The sequence below is a fragment of the Cololabis saira genome, chromosome 8 (assembly GCF_033807715.1).
Source record: "Cololabis saira isolate AMF1-May2022 chromosome 8, fColSai1.1, whole genome shotgun sequence".
Lineage (NCBI taxonomy): Eukaryota > Metazoa > Chordata > Actinopteri > Beloniformes > Belonidae > Cololabis > Cololabis saira.
The window spans coordinates 33,745,845-33,764,629 of NC_084594.1; the positions used below are offsets into that span (position 1 = coordinate 33,745,845).

The 18,785-nt window shown below is 43.4% G+C and overlaps 1 protein-coding gene across 1 annotated transcript in view; it reads left to right on the forward strand.

The window, feature by feature from the left end:
* Positions 1 to 18,785, forward strand: part of synpra (synaptoporin a) — a 52,249-nt gene that overhangs the window by 28,363 nt on the left and 5,101 nt on the right. The window lies entirely within an intron of this gene.

Sequence of the window (18,785 nt, forward strand, 5' to 3'; positions counted from 1 at the left end):
CACAAATGAAGTGTTTGTGGACAAACGATGTGAACCTCCAGATAGTGACCAGCACTTGTCACCCATTCGAAAGAACAAAGCCAAAACATTTGCCTCTTTGTATGAGGTTGTGCAACTTTCCAAGAACAAGCAAAACATCATCAAAGTGAACAGGCAGATTCTACAAAGGCTCATCACAGCTTACAGAGCAGGTCGCAAGGTAGACCTGGAAAATATTCTCCAGCATGAACTCATGCCCATCCCACCATCTCTGGCCACAACTAACGGCAGTCTACGTTCCACCAACAAATCTGTTTTAGCAAATATACTGACAAAACATATCCAAACCCCTGCAGATGTGCCCCTTCAGGAACCCAGCTGCTTTTGATGGCCAAGCACTTGTAATGGCACTTGGGAAGCCGCCTGACACTACAACATTCGGCAACTATGCCAACAAGTTTGCTGACACAGTGTTGAATATGGGAGAGAAGTACCAGGGGGTTGATGTAGTGTTCGACAGGTACCATGATATATCCATCAAAACGGACACAAGAAAGAAATGTAAACAGCGCCATCGACCAGTACGCAGAGAAATCGTGAATGACTCTGTTCCACTTCCAGCAGATTGGTCGAGCTTCATGGCACTGGAAGAGAACAAAGCAGATCTTGCTCGACTACTCTCAAACCATCCGATAGAACACAGCCCAGAACATGAGCCTGTGGTTGTAGTATCAGGTGGGTTTGCTGAAGCGCCCACTGTCAAGTCATCAGATCCACAACTTTAAATCTCCTCTCTGCGTGCTGACCATGAGGAGGCTGATACACGACTGATTTTGCACTTCATCCAGGCTCATATGGACACAATAGCCGTGTCAGTGCGTGACACAGACATACTTCTTCTACTTCTAGCACATAATGACAGAATCAGATGTACCCATCTCTACATGAAAGCCGGGACATCAAAGGATCCAAAGTATTTTCCAGTACATGACATTCGCAAGTTAATATCTGATGATCGAGTGGACACACTCCTTGCCTTCCATGCCATCACTGGCTGTGATGGTGTGTCTCAGTTCAGCGGTCACGGAAAGAAAACAGCCTGGCAGGTGTTCGAGCAACATCACACCGATCTTACTGGCCTTGGGAAGGGCCCTATCACAGAAGATATTGTGAATTCAACAGGGAAATTCATCTGTAAGATGTATGGTGTGCCCGAGGTTGATACATGCAACCAAGCAAGAGTGAAGTTTTTTTGCAAAGGTCGTCCACAAGAGACTCTGCCTCCAACCTCAGATGCAGTGAAGTTTCATATCATGCGTTCACACTATCAAGCGACAATCTGGAACCAAGCTCACCTGCCACATCCTGATCTTCCTCCAGTGGATGAAATGGGATGGATGTACAAGGAAGGTCAGTTAGTGCCACAGCTAATGTCTCTGCCACCTATGCCTAAAGCCTGTTCACTTCATGTGGGTGTACCAAGGGACGCCTCAGCCAACGCTGCAGCTGCAGGTATGTATAGGGGGTTTGCTGATGTTGATCATTGTGAACAAAATTGTACAAATTTGATAGACTGGTAGAGAATATCAGCCTGCCAGACTGCACACTGCTGACTGTTTGTAATTAACAGATTGTTGAACCCATAACCTGATAGTTGTGAACCTATAACTGAGGGAAAACAGTAACAAAGGAAAAAAATAATTGTAAGGATAACTGTAACATGTATTCCAATGTACCTGTACCGGTTGTAATCTTTCTATTCTATTCTATTCTATTCTATTCTATTCTATTCAGAAAGAGTCACATGGAATGTAGACGCATGCAACTGCAGGACAACACTTGCCAGAACACTATTAGCTGTCATTGTAACTTCTACTGGGATATAGTTCAATGAATAAAACCAGGGCCTATGGATCTTCCTGCTTTTGGATCTTATTTGATTGACAACATCTTTATCACTAATGACCACCTTTTTCTGTATACTTGTGTGATTTTCAAGCTGATATTGACACTTGATCTAAATCAGGACAGGATGTGAAATTCCCCATGTGTGAAAACCTGTGAACATTTAATTCAAGTTTGTAACTTTTTGTACATTTGTTTGTACATTTGACCTCAAAACAAAATACAAAGTAGGTAAAAGTAGCCTAATAATAATAATAATAATAATAATAATAATAATAATAATAATAATAATAACTGAGTAATTATTCATAGTTAAAAACAACTATTTTTGCAATATCTAAGCAGTTTCTTCACATTACATCTCAAATCTGAATATGGCATTGAATTGCCCATGTAGGAAAACTTACAAAAGTACATTTAATTCATGTTTGTACCTTGTTTAGTCAAAAAGATATACTGAAAAATAGATTTCAGCCTGGGGGTGGCGGCCATGTTGGATCTCAATTTTGAGGCATTTTGGGACATTTTTGAGCTTCATATACAGCAGATTTGGATTCAGCACCCTTTAATACCCCTAGAAATGTTGCATATTATAAATATTCACAAAATGCCTTCAGCACTTTAAATAAGCACATTTTCAGAAATTCTGCCTAGACTATTAACTAGCTGGCGTAAAATTGCTCCTGTTTGCACTCTAGTGAGTTGCAGCAGTGAGAGTAAGTGAGATTGTGTGTCTGTGTATTGGTGTGGGTATGTGGACTCAAGCAAATGCTTCTGCCTGAATGGAGAGTGAGATATTTTTGTTCTACGTTAACATGCACTCATTCTGCACACTCAAATCCAGGCTCTTTAAACACTCCAGCACACACAGGCATACAGCGGTTATTGTTTTTCAGTCACACGTGCAGCCATGCAAACATAAACATGGTCATTGAAATAATTGGAAGTAGCTATTGTATGGGCACTTACGCATGCAAACAGTGGATGTCCTGATTCCAAATTAAGTGAAATTAAAATAATATGTTTAGGTCGTACAGATAATTAATAGTCTTTGATCAAGTTGTTGTTTTAACTATATTTAAATGATAGAAACATTTGATAGATAAGGCCGATCGGGTGATGCACCACTAGGAAAAACATGTATTCTAGCGCTATCTTGCAGTTGTTGTGACTGATTTGACAGTTTGAGCTATCCTTTGTGTGTTCTTGTCCAATCGGTATAAAGCCATGCCACCAGTGGGGTCCTTACTGCCAGGTTCAAAATCTCCCCCATAGACTCTTGTGTATTATCGTTTTTTTTTTTGTTTTTTTTTTCACCACTCATGCCTGGAGTGCAATCCCTATGGCTTCCAGGAGGGTTTACACAGATGTCCTTTGTATGTATAATGGACCAGCATAGCAGTGACGCCAACATCAATATCACTTTCAGAGTCAACATGGCTACTGTTTGCAGCCACTGAAGTCCCTTTCACTCCGCGTAATAATCAAAAAAATTGGCAGTGAAACAATTTGGGCCCCTGAGACCAAAGTTAAACATCAAACAAGTTCCTGTAAAGGGTGGGACATTGTACATTTATTAATTTTCCTGCTGCTGCGGTGATGGCAAAAAGTGAATGATTTATTCATGATCTACCATTAAGGCTGAATGATTAATCGCATTTATGATAATATCGCTATATCATAAAACTTTTGAAAGTTTGAAATCGCAATGTCAGCGATTATAGGGTTGTCACGTAACGCGAGCACTAGGCAACATCAACTCTTCATTCTGCACTTTACTCTGTTGAACAAAGGCCTCACAAGCCAAACATGGATAAAACAAGAGCAAGGACCGTTACGTCGCCCGGATCGGCGCCAGGCCTGGGGTTGGGGCTCGTAGGCGAGCGCCTGGTGGCCGGGTCTTTGCCCGTGGGACCCGGCCGGGCTCAGCCCGAAACGGCGACGCGGGTCCGCCTTCCTGTAGGCCCACCACCCGCAGGAAGGACCATGGCAGGCCGGTGCATTGTGGGCTGGGTAGCAGTCGTGGCGGGGTGCCTCGACGACCCAATCCCTGGACATCAACCCTCACAGTGGGGACATGGAATGTCACCTCGCTGGGGGGGAAGGAGCCGGAGCTTGTGCGTGAGGTTGAGAGATACCGGCTAGAGATAGTCGGGCTCACCTCCACACATAGCTTGGGCTCTGGAACCCAGCTCCTTGAAAGGGGCTGGACCCTCCACTACTCTGGAGTTGCCCAGGGTGAGAGGCGGCGGGCTGGTGTGGGCTTGGTTATAGCCCCCCAGCTCAGCCGCCATGTGTTGGAGTTCACCCCGGTGAACGAGAGGGTCGCTTCCCTGCGCCTTCGGGTCGGGGATAGGTCTCTCACTGTTGTTTGTGCCTACGGGCCGAACAGCAGTGGGGAGTACCCGGCCTTCTTGGAGTCCCTGGGAGGAGTACTTGATAGTGCTCCAACTGGGGACTCCATTGTTCTACTGGGGGACTTCAACGCTCACGTGGGCAATGACAGTGATACCTGGAGAGGCGTGATTGGGAGGAACGGCCTCCCCGATCTGAACCCGAGTGGTGTTTTGTTGTTGGACTTCTGTGCGAGTCGCAGTTTGTCCATCACGAACACCATGTTCAAGCATAAGGGTGTCCATCAGTGCACGTGGCACCAGGACACCCTAGGCCGGAGGTCAATGATCGACTTTGTTGTCGTTTCATCTGACCTTCGGCCGCATGTCTTGGACACTCAGGTGAAGAGAGGGGCTGAGCTGTCAACTGATCACCACCTGGTGGTGAGTTGGATGCGCTGGCGGAGGAGGAAGTTGGACAGACCGGGCAGACCCAAACGGATTGTGAGGGTCTGTTGGGAACGTCTGGCTGAGCCCTCTGTCAGGGACATCTTCAACTCCCACCTCCGGGAAAGATTCTCTCGGATCCCGGGGGAGGCGGGGGACATCGAGTCCGAGTGGACCATGTTCTCTGCCTCCATTGTCAACGCGGCGGCTCGAAGCTGTGGACGCAAGGTCTCCGGTGCCTGTCGTGGCGGCAATCCTAGAACCCGGTGGTGGACACCGGAAGTACAGGATGCCGTCAGACTGAAGAAGGAGTCCTACCGGGCTATGTTGGCCGGTGGGACTCCTGACGCAGTAGATAGGTACCGGCAGGCCAAGCGGGCCGCGGCTCGGGCAGTCTTGGAGGCAAAAACTCGGGTCTGGGAGGAGTTCGGGGAGGCCATGGAGGAGGACTTTCGGTCGGCCTCGAGGAAATTCTGGAGGACCATTCGGCGCCTCAGAAGGGGGAAGCAGTACTCTGCCGGCACCATTTATGGTGCTGGTGGGGAGCTGTTGACCTCGACTGGGGACATTGTCGGACGGTGGAAGGAATACTTTGAGGATCTCCTTAACCCGACTGACATGCCTTCCACTGAGGAAGCAGAGGGTTGGGGCTCGGAGGCGTGCTCATCCATCACCCAAGCCGAGGTCACCGAGGTGGTTCGTAAGCTCCTCGGTGGCCGGGCACCGGGGGTGGATGAGATTCGCCCTGAGTACCTCAAGTCTCTGGATGTCGTAGGGCTGTCTTGGCTGACACGCCTCTGCGACATTGCATGGAGGAAGGGGACAGTACCGCTGGGGTGGCAAACCGGGGTGGTGGTCCCTCTGTTTAAAAAGGGGGACCGGAGAGTGTGTTCCAACTACAGGGGGATCACACTTCTCAGCCTCCCGGGGAAAGTCTACGCCAGGGTACTGGAGAGGAGATTACGGCCGATAGTCGAACCTCGGATTCAGGAGGAACAATGCGGTTTTCGTCCCGGTCGTGGAACACTGGACCAGCTCTATACCCTCCGCAGGGTGCTCGAGGGTTCATGGGAATTTGCCCAACCAGTCTACATGTGTTTTGTGGATCTGGAGAAGGCATTTGACCGTGTCCCTCGTGCCATTCTGTGGGGGGTGCTGAGTGAGTATGGAGTCCGGGGCCCTCTACTAAGGGCTGTCCGGTCTCTGTATGATCGAAGCAGGAGTCTGGTTCGCATTGCCGGCAGTAAGTCAGACTTGTTCCCGGTGCATGTTGGACTCCGGCAGGGCTGCCCTTTGTCACCGGTCCTGTTCATAATTTTTATGGACAGGATTTCTAGGCGCAGCCAGGGGCCGGAGGGGATCCGGTTTGGGAACCTCAGGATTTCATCTCTGCTTTTTGCAGATGATGTTGTCCTGTTGGCTTCATCAGACCGGGACCTCCAGCATGTGCTGGGGCGGTTTGCGGCCGAGTGCGACGCGGCAGGGATGGGAATCAGCACCTCCAAGACCGAGGCCATGGTTCTCGACCGGAAAAGGGTGGCATGCCTTCTCTGGGTGGGTGGAGAAGTCCTGCCTCAGGTGGAGGAGTTCAAGTATCTCGGGATCTTGTTCACGAGTGAGGGAACAATGGAGCGTGAGATTGACAGGCGGATCGGTGCAGCGTCCGCAGTAATGCGGTCGATGTACTGGACCATCGTGGTAAAGAGGGAGCTGAGTCGAAAGGCGAAGCTCTCGATTTACCGGTCAATCTACGCCCCTACCCTCACCTATGGTCATGAACTTTGGGTAGTGACCGAAAGGACAAGATCGCGGATACAAGCGGCCAAGATGAGTTTCCTCCGCAGGGTGGCTGGACGCTCCCTTAGAGATAGGGTGAGGAGTTCGGTCACCCGGGAGGAGCTCGGAGTCGAGCCGCTACTCCTCCACATTGAGAGGAGTCAGCTGAGGTGGCTGGGGCATCTGTACCGGATGCCTCCTGGACGCCTCCCTAGGGAGGTGTTCCAGGCATGTCCCACCGGGAGGAGACCCCGGGGAAGACCCAGGACACGCTGGAGAGACTATGTCTCTCGGCTGGCCTGGGAACGCCTCGGACTCCCCCCGGGAGAGCTGGAGGTAGTGTCTGGGGTGAGGGAAGTCTGGGCATCCCTGCTGAGGCTGCTGCCCCCGCGACCCGGTAACGGAAAAGCGGGAGAAGATGAGTGAGTGAGTGAGAACAAAGGCCTCTGCTTAGACTGGTTTATACAGTCTATGGGCTAGATGGAAAAGTCTGAAGCTGAATCAGCTGAAACTCTGTCTGGAAGAGGAACAGCACATCCATACTGTAGGATTATTTGGGTTTTTACAAAAGGAAGATGTCGCGCAATGTCAGGTGTTCAGAGCAAGCCGTGCTAACTTTGCAACTTCATGGAGTAAAACTATAAACTTGTTCCAGCATGTTAAAATCAAACATCAGAGCCATGATAGATGTGTGGCTAAAATGTCAAGCGTTCGTGCGCCAGACAAAGCCAAAGATGGGGATCATTGTCTGAAATGTTTATCATAAGGAGTTAACTCTAACAGTCTGGTTTTAAGAATTCATTAATGAGATTTTTGATAGTTTTATTGTTGATTTTGCATCATCATAGTCACATTTTAACTAATTAATTGAGTTAATTAATAAGTAAGTAATTAATTAACAATCACCAGCAGGAAACCTATTTTTTTATACCAGTGTGACCACAATGTATATGCGTATAGAAACACTAAGGGAAAGGAATACAGTCACCATTGTCGATTTCCATCAGTAGCAACCCTATGAACACGCTAGCATCTTCACCCTCTTAAAATAATAACCTAGACCCTAAGTCATGTTTTTCTCAAGTTTTTCAAAGAGCCAAAATAGCTAAACCAAATATTTTATTTTATTTTTCTATTTCTTTTTCTTTTCTGAAAAACAAAAATAAAAAATATGACATGGGCTATTATTTTAAGAGGGTAAAATTATAAAACATGGCACCCAAGAACCCAAGCAGGACTCTGAGATCTTTAGGAGGCAGTCAGTCTTTAGAACCTTGAGTTAGACTCGGTACAGATTATCAACACTAATCACAAAACAAAATGAAATACTAAGCCCCAACAAAAGACGGAGAACCTGCGGGTGGTACCATATCAATTCTACATATGCACAATTAAGTTGATAATCAAGTTTAAGCAAGAAGTGGGGAGTGTATTTGAAAGAAAGAAATTCTACTATGTTTGTGTCCCACTTTCAGTTTTTTCCTTTCTTTTAATCTGAAAAATCTTCTCTCATCTTCTCTCATGAGACAGACAGGTTTCACCCAGGTATCTCCATCCCCCAAAAAACCTCCACATGGCTCATCATCATAAGACAAAGGACACCATGCATGTAGCTAATTAGAATAGCATTACATACTGTATGTGCCATAAGCTGTTTCTCAACATGTAGTTGTAAACATGTTTACTTCTACTCAGACTTTGCTCTCAGTCTTAAATGACCGAAGACACAACGTTCGTTCACCTTCATCTATGTTTTTCACCACAAGTCTTGAATAAAGCTTCCTCCCTGTTGCACGTGTGAGCAGGGTTGCAGGGATCTCAGTATCTTTCCAGGTAGGTCTGTGTGTAAATTAAAGTGAGTATTGTCAATTTTACCTAGAACATTCCACACTTTTCCCATCAACTCTTTTTTGTCTGTTCATCTCTTCATCTTGTGTAAGTCACTCACCGCTGGAAGACATAAAAGGAATGACTAAAGGCCAGTCCAGAAATGTTGTTTTATTTTAAAGTATATGTTGGCACTTTGAATCAGCATCCTGAGAGCTGTTTAAGGGTTTGAATTTTGTGAATGTTTATTTTATCATCATAAATGCAGCTTTGAAAGGCTATAAAGTGATACTGTGTGCAAAAAAATGCCTTTGGCGTTTTCAAAGCACAAATGTTTGGAGCCCTAAAATGAACTGCTTTATTTTAAAAACTACTGGCTGTCCTAGATTCATTTTATGAATATCCCTTCTCACAAGCGGTTTTCTCCTCTTCAGCCAGCCACTTGACACAGCACTGATGCCTATCGACTTGAATAGATCAAGTTCAGCTCATCAGTAAACCGGTTTTAGCTCGGTTGCAGCTCAACTTGATCCTCACCTCCTCACTTGGAGTTCCCTCTGTGGCTGCTTCTGGCATTGTCATAGTTTTTGTAACAATAAGCTACTTTTTTATGCCTTTAATTTATTGATTCTGCATCCAAATGTTCCTCATTTTAACAAGCTCCTCTGCTTTTGAACTGTTGTTCCTATACTGTATGTGATTCATCTTTTGGTTCGCTCGTGTCTGTATTTACTTTCCTGTTGTTCACAGTGATGTCTGTGTGTATTCAGCATTCAATCTGATTGCTGGTAATCAAGCCTGGAGGCAAGCCATGTATCGTTTTCATAATTGTCTTGATTCCTACCCTGCTTGAGCTACACTAGTAGACAGAATCCTCATCCTTATCCACGCATTTGAAGTCTATAGATCGTATCACCAGTTGCTTTTATCATCTTTAATATTATTACGCATATTATGATTTTCAGGTTAGTGCTGTACTTTCCAAATACCACATAGATCAGAGGAAATGAAGACAAACTGGCTTTATTTACAATGCAGACGTTTCATTCCTGCACTCTTGCTTTTCTCTCTTCTTTCCTGTATCCATGTCCCTTTTGCTTTCCCTCTCTCCCCCTCTCTAATTCTCTCTCCCTCTATCTCTTGTTCCCTGAGGAGCCCAGCTGGGAGAGGCAGATAAACACACAGGGGCATGGGGCTTAGCACCCACCCTCTTTCCATAATGCCACGCTCTCCTGTTCAAAGGCCCCAGTTAGAAATGAGAGGGGCTAAACCCAAGCTGAAAATTACAGGCAGAGGCAGCAGCTGCAGGAGAGCATGCAGACAAACTGAGAGAGAGAGAGCGATGTTTATCTGAGGATGTTTGTGATAATTACGATGGAGCATTTATTCTCTCAATCTTCCGCTCACATTTCTTCATTTGGTTTGTTCAGATAAGGGCAGTCTGCATTTACTATATCTATTGCTTCTATCAGGTGTGCATTTGTGAAATTATCAAATATGTTTTTACGCACCTTGTTTGTTGGGTTCAGGCCAATCGAAGAGTGAACCGGAGCTAAAGAGAGGAAATCAGCGTAAAGCGCTTTTATTCAGGGGTTACCAGCAGAGGTCCCCACTGTGCACCTTGTGAGCCAGGTAAACTGCATTATACCCCCACCAGGGCCAACGCAGTGGGAAATAGGTGAAATTAGCACCTTCCATTAATATTCGGATTTTGTATTGACTGATCTAACTGAACTAGAGCCAAACACAGGCCTTTGTGTATTTGCGAAAAATCTATACTACTTGGCCTTATGAATGACGTGAAAAATTGTCTTGGACCTTACAAAAGCAGAAACTCAACAGTTGGGCTGCAAATAACGCTTGATAAGTTACTCAACAGAGAAGAGAGAACATTTGGATTCTTTGATGCATCACAACTCCGCTGTGGATGACTCTGAATTGATTATTAAAAGTTAAAGGGGACCTATTATGAAAAACATGTTTTCTCTTGCTTTAACATATATAAAGTGGTCTCCCCTCAGCCTGCCAACTCAGAGAAGGAGGAAAGCAACCAAATTCTGCAGTGTCTGTACAGCCGCCCGGATGAGCCGTCCAGTGTGATGTGGATCTACGAGCCGTTCAGATTCTGTTCCTGTCGCGACGTCACGACAGGAGCGATGCGTGAAACCACGCCCACAACTAACTCCGCCGGCCGGAGCTTGCGCCATTTTTTCGTAGTGGTGTATCGCTTCATTCGCGTCATCGTGTCAGGCAGCCAATCAGCACAGTGCCTCATTATCATAGCCCCGCCCACTCAGAATCCCACATAGATAATGCGGTTAGAAGATAAAGACATGGCTCAGAGGCTGAATTTCTAATTTATTTAGCAAAAACAATCAAAAGCTTGTTTTTAAGACATTCAAGGCCTGTTTAAAATAGGTATTAGATGCCATAATAGGTCCCCTTTAAAGGAGCTTGAGGCTCCTTTTAAGAAATGAGACTCTCTAGCGCCACCCTTCGCCACGACGGCCGTCGGGGGTACTGCAGCCAACAGTGAAGCCGGCACGGGAGAACGGGGAGAACGCGCATGCAGCGTCATGTGACGTCACATCCGCAGCCCAGCGCGGGAAATTCCGGTCACAATTGCAGTACATTTTGCAGCACACAGCCTGTTCAGGGCAACGGAGAGATACACTAGAGGGCTCATTCTTTTTGGTTTGGAACGCTTCATCTGACATTATTACTAGAAAACTTAAAACGTATCGAAAAAATTTCATAAATCCTGCCTCAATCCTGCCTCATGCTCCTTTAAAGCATTGATAATGTAAATCTGAAATAATGTAGCGTGGACAAAAAGGTGTGCCATCACCCAGACAGTTTACAGGGAGCACACACACATGACTGACCGTGAGAGTCGACCAGCTCCAACTGCATTAAAAGCTAGTGTATGGAAGCACTTTGGCTTCTATGAGGTTGACAGTTAAAGTGACCTACGCAATAGCCGTCCTATATGTAAGTATGTCACACCAAGATAAAATATGTTGGTAAAGTAACAAAGAGGAGAAACCACATCATACGCTTCCATCCAGTGGAGGAGGGAAAACAGCAGGCAGGTGTTGATACTACGAGTGGTTCTGCCGACCACAAAACTATTGAACAAGTTATTATGAAACCCCCACCTTCTTGATAAATAATTAAACCTTTTATTTGTGAGAAAGGCAGCCCGTGGCTTACTTAGTACTGTTGCCTCACAACAATAAGGTTCCTGGTTTGACTCCCTAGCCTGGCTGGAGGGTTTTTCTGTGTGGAGTTTTCCACGTTCTCCCTGTGCTTTCGTGGGTTCCCTCCGGGTGCCCCAGCTTCTTCCCACGGTCCAAAAACATGCATAGTAGGTTAATTGAGGATTTTAAATTGCCCATAGGTGTGAGTGTGAGTATGCATGGTTGTTTGTCTCTATATGTAGCCTGGTGACCTGTCCAGGGTGTAACCCCTGCCTCTCGCCTGTAATGAACTGGGATAGGCTCCAGCAGACCCCCGTGACCCTGCAAAGGATAAAGCAGGTATAGAAAATGGAAGGATGGATAGACATATATATATATATATATATATATATATATATATATATATATATATATATATATATATATATATATATATATATATATTAACATATATAAAGTGGTCTCCCCTCAGCCTCCCCTCAGCCACCCCCCTCAGAAGGAGGAAAGCAACCAAATTCTGCAGTGTCTGTACAGCCACCCGAATGAGCCATCCAGTGTGATGTGGCTTCTACGAGCCGTTCAGATTCTGCTCCCTTTTGTTACGTAACGGGAGCGATTTACATAATTTGGCCTCCGATGCGTGAAACCACGCCCACAACTAACTCCGCCGGCCGGAGCTTCCGCCATTTTTTCGTAGCGGTGTATCGCGTCATTCAGGCAGCCAATCAGCACAGAGCCTCATTATCATAGCCCCGCCCACTCAGAATCCCTCATAGATAATGAGGTTAGAGAATGGGATGATAAAGACATGGCTCAGAGGCTGAATTTCTAATTTATTTAGCAAAAACAATCAAAAGCTTGTTTTTGAGATATTCAAGGCCTGTTTAAAATAGGTATTAGATGCCATAATAGGTCCCCTATAAATAAAGGCGCGAGAGAGAAATTGTTGGGACGTAGTTGTGTGACTGTCTTTTAGATTAGGGTATGTAATTGGCTCAAAATACTGGGCACTAAGGGGGACTGAGGGGTTGATATTCACATAAGTGGAAGAATGAGTAAGACCAGTGCCTCTTGCATGGAATATCCATAGGTACAGTAGATGCTGCAAATGCACCGCTATATCCAACAGGAAAGGGGTGGAGATTGTATTCCAGTCTCCCAAGTTGTATTTTGATGATGTTTCTGGAAAAACTTGGATGTCAAGAAGTGATTGGCTGGTCTATTTGCAAATGACCAGCAAGGCAGTGACAGTCATAGCGTTATGTTCAATACATCCATACCCTCCTATTCCTGTTCAGGGTCTGCGCGAGCCTCTCCCAGCCCTCTTTGGTTGAAAGGCAGGGGTACAGGGCCAAATACAGACAAACAACCATACACATTCACACTGACTTCTATGTGCAGTTAAAAATTAACATCAGGCCACCTTGCTGCCGACATTGTTAAATTGTGCTTCACGAATGCAGAAATGCTGTAAGTGCATCAGCATCACATTACAAATGTCGGAAACGTGAATGTGCAAGAAACTGCATTTGCTTAAAAGTAATAGGTTAGAGTAATCTTTTCCTCTTGTGTTACAACTTTTATCTTATAAAATGATTACTTTATTCTTGTAAAATAACTTTATTCTTGTGATTTCAGACTTGTTTGACCTAGTTTGAGTTGTAACTTATAGAGGACCAGCTAGGCAATGAATAGTTAAATTCACAAGCTATGGAGCCAAGATTTCCAACTGATGACACCTTTTTCTGCAAGGTTAAGTACAGATAGTCCATATCTGTGATGTGGTGGTGCCCTCCAGAGGCTGAGGCTCTTTCACACTGAGATACATGTCCTTGCCAGCTGCTGGCAAGCTGCATGCCCAGCTGTGTGCAATATGGGAGAGGGGATGTTCATGCTAACTAGGCGTCAGCTCTGATTATGGTGATTATGGTTGTGAGAACTCTTAAAGCCATGGGAGGTTTGTATGGATAACTGGGTCAGGCGAGTGCACTAAAGGCAGAAGATGTGTGTGTCTGTAATAATGTGTTGGTTCCATGTTCATGTTTGTTGATATTAATGAGAATCCTGTTCATCTGAATGATCTTAGACTTTAGTCTGTACCATTTAGTTTTACAAGTTTGTAGTAGGCCACAATGTTAATTCTAAGGGGGAAACAACAATCTGTCATTTCCAGTAATTGGACAAAATGCCCAGCCATACTGAACTGAGAAAGGGTCTGGAGCTACCAGTCAAATGATATTCTACATTCTACATTTTTGTGAAAAAGATCCACTAAATGAGGAACCACAGAGCTGAAAATTGATAGCATAATTGTATGACCTATTACATTCACTGGTGTAGTAAATTTGCACTGGAAATACAAGATGGTCAAAGCGGGCCCTCTCCATCACAGTCCATCATAACGTTCTGTAACAGGAAATTTTCCCACAAAAGATTTAAAGATTGTTTGTAACTCTTGTCTCTCGATCTCCTCCTCTTGTTTCTTCTACATATGAGCCTTGACAGAAAAGTCATGGACTAAAATGGACTATTGTTCAAATCATTTCATAGTGTGTCTGATTACAATGTGTTAGTATAATGGATTCACACAGGGAAGGCTACAAAACTGGTAGATGCTGTATGTTTCTTTAGGGAATTTCCGGAAATGAAAGCTCGATATCTGACAAATTGAGTTTAATTAGAAATGACTGATGCCTCTTAAGTCCTGTATGATTTTTCACACAAACTGTCTGCACTGAATCTTGTGATTCTTCTGTTTCTGTGTTCCTGACATTAGGACAGCCACGGTTTGTGTTTCTTTTAAACAAAAAAAAGTTTTTGAACAACCTGATTATTGTTGTCTGGTGATTGCTGAAGTGAGTTTGATGATGTGATCAAAATTAGGGATGCATGTTATTAAAAGTGTATTCAAAATGAGGCAATCTTCCACATAATGCACAGGATTGACTGTCCTGTTTTATTGTGAAAAACGGAGCGAGAACTGAAAGCAATACAGCGCGGTCATCAAACACAGCAGCCAATTAAAGGGGCAGAAACCACTAAACTCATTTCAAGTGGGTATTGAATGTGAAGTACTTTGAGTCAAACACACCTCTCTTATAATTAACTGCATTAGGAACTAATCCACTTAAGCTCTTTGTTAACACATAACAGCGTGTAGAATTACTCTTAGTGATGCTGGTGAATTATGTATATTATTGTCACTACAAAGTAGTGTTTGTAGGATTTATATCAGTCTGGTCATTGTTGTGGAATAATTTCAGCTCATTCTTTTTTACTTCAGTTCATCAAGGCTTTTACTTATAGGTGATTAAAGGTCCCACGCAGCATTTTAATTGGCGTGAGGTCTGGACTCTGACCGGGCAATCCCAGAACCATCATTGTCATATTTTTCAGAAATTGTAAGGCACATGTGCTGCTCTGGATCATTGACCTGAACCACTTTGGATCCAATTTTAACGAAGCTTTAGCTGTCAGACAGATGGTCTCACGTTGCCTTTGCAATACTCTGGTATACAGAAGTGATGGACCTGTTAGATCTGATGGACCTTATATCTATAGTTGATCTTTACATCCTTACAACATCTGATTTTCAGTTTGGTCTCATCTGTTCATTCGACATTGTTCAGGAATTCTTGTAGTTTGTTCAAATGCAGTTTTGTGACCTTGATGATGGGCTGATGATGATCCATTCATTTAAAATAGAGAAAGAACTCAAACAAACAGGAAAGGAGCCCTGGAGGACAGAAACTGGGCAAACCAATGACCTGGGAGTAAATTAGATAACATACAGTATGGGAAGATTGATGACTGTTTTACACACAGGAATAATCTTTCTCATTGTACAAAGATGAATTCCACATTGTTTGGAAAACCCATTCCTTCCCTAACCCTTTCTAGATGTATGTGCATCACCAATTTCGTCTCTGCAACTGTTGCTTGTGTCCTATTCCCTTGGCATTGTGTTAACACACACATTTGAATGCCCAGGGGTCCGTTTCACAAAGCAGGTTTAGTGAAAACTCGGAGTCTGTTAACCCTGAAATGATGGAAACTCTGAGTTTTCCGTTTCACAAAGGGAGGTAACTCAAACCAGAGAAAGAGAGGTAACTCTAGCCTGTTTCACAAAGAGAGGTAACTTAAGCTCTCGGTCAGTTACCGTAGTAACAGACTCTCTGAACCTAACCTGGTCGGGACCAGGTTTATATGAATAAACCTGGAGTTTCTCTGCGTCTCCACCTCTTTCAGAGCCGCACGCACATTTGATTTCCTCATTCATTCAGTCAGCAGGCGAGTTTTGGCGAAGTTCTGCCGTCTGTCATTAAAAGCAGAGTCAGTATATATATTAGAAGTCCATTGTTACGAACATGGCATGTCCTTTTGATGAAGACACAATTGATGAAGGTGCAGAATTAATGCGCAGAGAAATAAATATTCGTCGGGAGATGGTTATCAGACTGCGTAATACATGTATATTACAGTACATAGTCTCATTACAGGCAAAGCAATATATGTTAATCCTTTATTTGTTATAATTTTGATGATCCAATTTTTAATGATTTCATAATATATTCTAATTTTTTGAGATTTTTTATTTGGGGTTTTCATAAACTGTGAGCTTAGGCTAATCATCAAAATTATAACAAATAAAGGCTTGAAATATCTCACTTTGCATGTAGTGGGAAATAATATTTGTTTCACCTTAAGTTGAATTTACTACGAATGAAGTTTTGCAATATATTCAAATTTTCCGACCTCCACCTGTATATTATTACATGAATAAATAAGAGCATAATACAGGGGTCTCCAACTCCGGTCCTGGATCCACCTATCCAGCATGTTTTAGGTGTCTCCCTGCATGAACACACCTGATTCTAATCAATGGTCGTCATTAACTTGTCATCAAGGTCTGGACACTTCTGTTTTTGACACAGCTCCTTGTATCATGGTGTGCTGAAGCAGGAAAGATCTAAAACATGCTGGATAGGGGCTCTCGAGGACCGGAGTTGGAGACCCCTGGATAATATGTGTCTGTATTGGTTCAATACGGAACGCAACTTTTAATTCCCGGGACGGGTGGCAAGCCTACATAAACCTGTCCAAGCCATCAAGGAGTTCCACAGGATTGCAGGTGAATGATGTAGAGATCTGTTAAATTAATTTTACATTATATTCTGTGCTGCGGTGTTACTCTTTTTTCGAAAAACATGTTCAAATTCGCCGTATGCGTGCATTAAAATCTCTAATTCCATTCGGGTGAAAAAGGACACGGCGTGAAGTATGTGGATCTTCCGATAAAAAACTAACGTTTCCTCAAAGGGATTTGTAAATTGAAATGTTAAATAAAGTTAAAAGAAAAAGTATGTGGCTCTTTTGTTGTCGCCGGTTGCCATGGTGAATCGTTGTATCAGGGCTCTATAGATACTGGCTTTTGATAGTTGTGGCGCACGCGCTTAACTCCAGGTGAAACTACTTAGAGTTGAGTAAATTACCTCAAATCCGCTGTTCTGGAACCGAAAACTCAGAGTTTCCGATCTCAGAGTAGATCAACTAAGAGTTCAGGATTAGACTCAGAGTTTGTTGAACCTGCTTTGTGAAACGGACCCCTGGACGAGAAAACTGCCAAAACACCTGGCAGTTTTCGTGTTAAACTGCTAAACTGTTAATGAACCCAGTTTATTAACAGCTAATGATTAGCAGCACCTGGCTGCAAGTTAGCCTCTTAAATTCAATGGAAGTACATGAGAGCTTATTACACGGCCCTTTTAGCTTCATTTTTGTGAAATAAATATGCTGCTGCTTGTCTGAGTTTTTTTTTTTTGTGATGTATTATTCATGCACACACACAAAAACATGAGCTTAAAATCGGAGTAACATTTGCACACGGCCTAGCATGGTTACAAACTAAGCTACGCTTAGAAAATGTAAATGTATTTCTACCACAGTTAACACTCACTGGTGCAAGGTGAAATTTTGCTTCTAGTGTGGAAATGTATTGTACTGCTGTGTGATGCACAAGGGTTTAACACTACAGTAGTTTGTCAGGATACTGGAATAAAATAGAACAAATAAGTAGCAGAAACAAAACAACAAAAACAAAAGGAAAAGACAGGTTTTTGTCCAGGCCTTAAGAGACCCAAAATTGAATCTTAGCAATATCGATAAGACATCTTTAGTAAAAAACTATTGTGATCAAAAGTCTGCACATACACCCCCTTACAGTAGAAGCCTTTTCTCTGACGTGTGGTCTAGATATTAAAATTAAATTCACACTAATGTTGTCAGTCATTTCTGAGACAAAAGCCACTTTTACACTAAAAGGTTCAAGTGACTCAATTCAATTTTTTTCCTCCTATGAGGCATGGATCAGTTATGTCCACAGGTCATATTAAATGTTAAAAATAATGCATGGATTAAGATATTTTCAAATCAGTTTCAGGCCCTATTCAAATGAGGGAATGAATCAGATATGAATAGGATTCAAGCATTTGGATCTGCCGTCTTAGCAGACACATCTTATTTTCTCTGTTAATGCGAGTCGTCCTTGAAAATGAGACAGCGGTTAAGAATGTAAACGTACGGAGTACAGTACTTCCCTTTCTTCTGCACTTTGAAATCTGCTTAATCCTTTATGGATCTCCAATATTGCTTCAGAAAGCAACAGCTTGGATAATATGTTCTGTTGAGTCTTTCACAACTTAACAAATAACATGTGGAGTAGCGTTTTTATTGCAGCAATTAACTTTCACTTAACGAACTGACAGCAGTATAAACGCACACATACTCTGGAACTATGAGGAGGCATATTAATGCGGTGATGGAAATAGGTTAACGTACTGCATTTTTTTGTTTCGCCTGCGCTATATAGATAAAGCTGACTTGAACTGAACTTGACAACATACACTAACTGATTAGAGTGTCTGTGTTTAGGTTTTTGGGTATTATTCTAGACGACAAGCTGACATGGAAAAACCATATAGCATATGTAAAAGCTAAGGTGGCGAAGAGTATTTATATTTTGAATGAGGTTAAGTTTATTTTGAATACTAACACACTAAGAACTCTGTATTGTACATTTATCTTGCCATATCTAAATTATTGTGTGAAAGTGTGGGATAATACCTATGTAAGTAACATCTCTCCTCTGTTTGTGCTACAGAAAAGAGCAGTGAGAGTCATTCACAGGGTCGGCTTCAGAGAACCATCAAACAGATTATTTATTTCGGCAGGTTTGTTGGAAATGGCGGATATAGTTCTTCAAAACTTCAAACTTCAAACTTTAAAAATAATGTTTAAAGCCAAAAATAGATCGTTACCA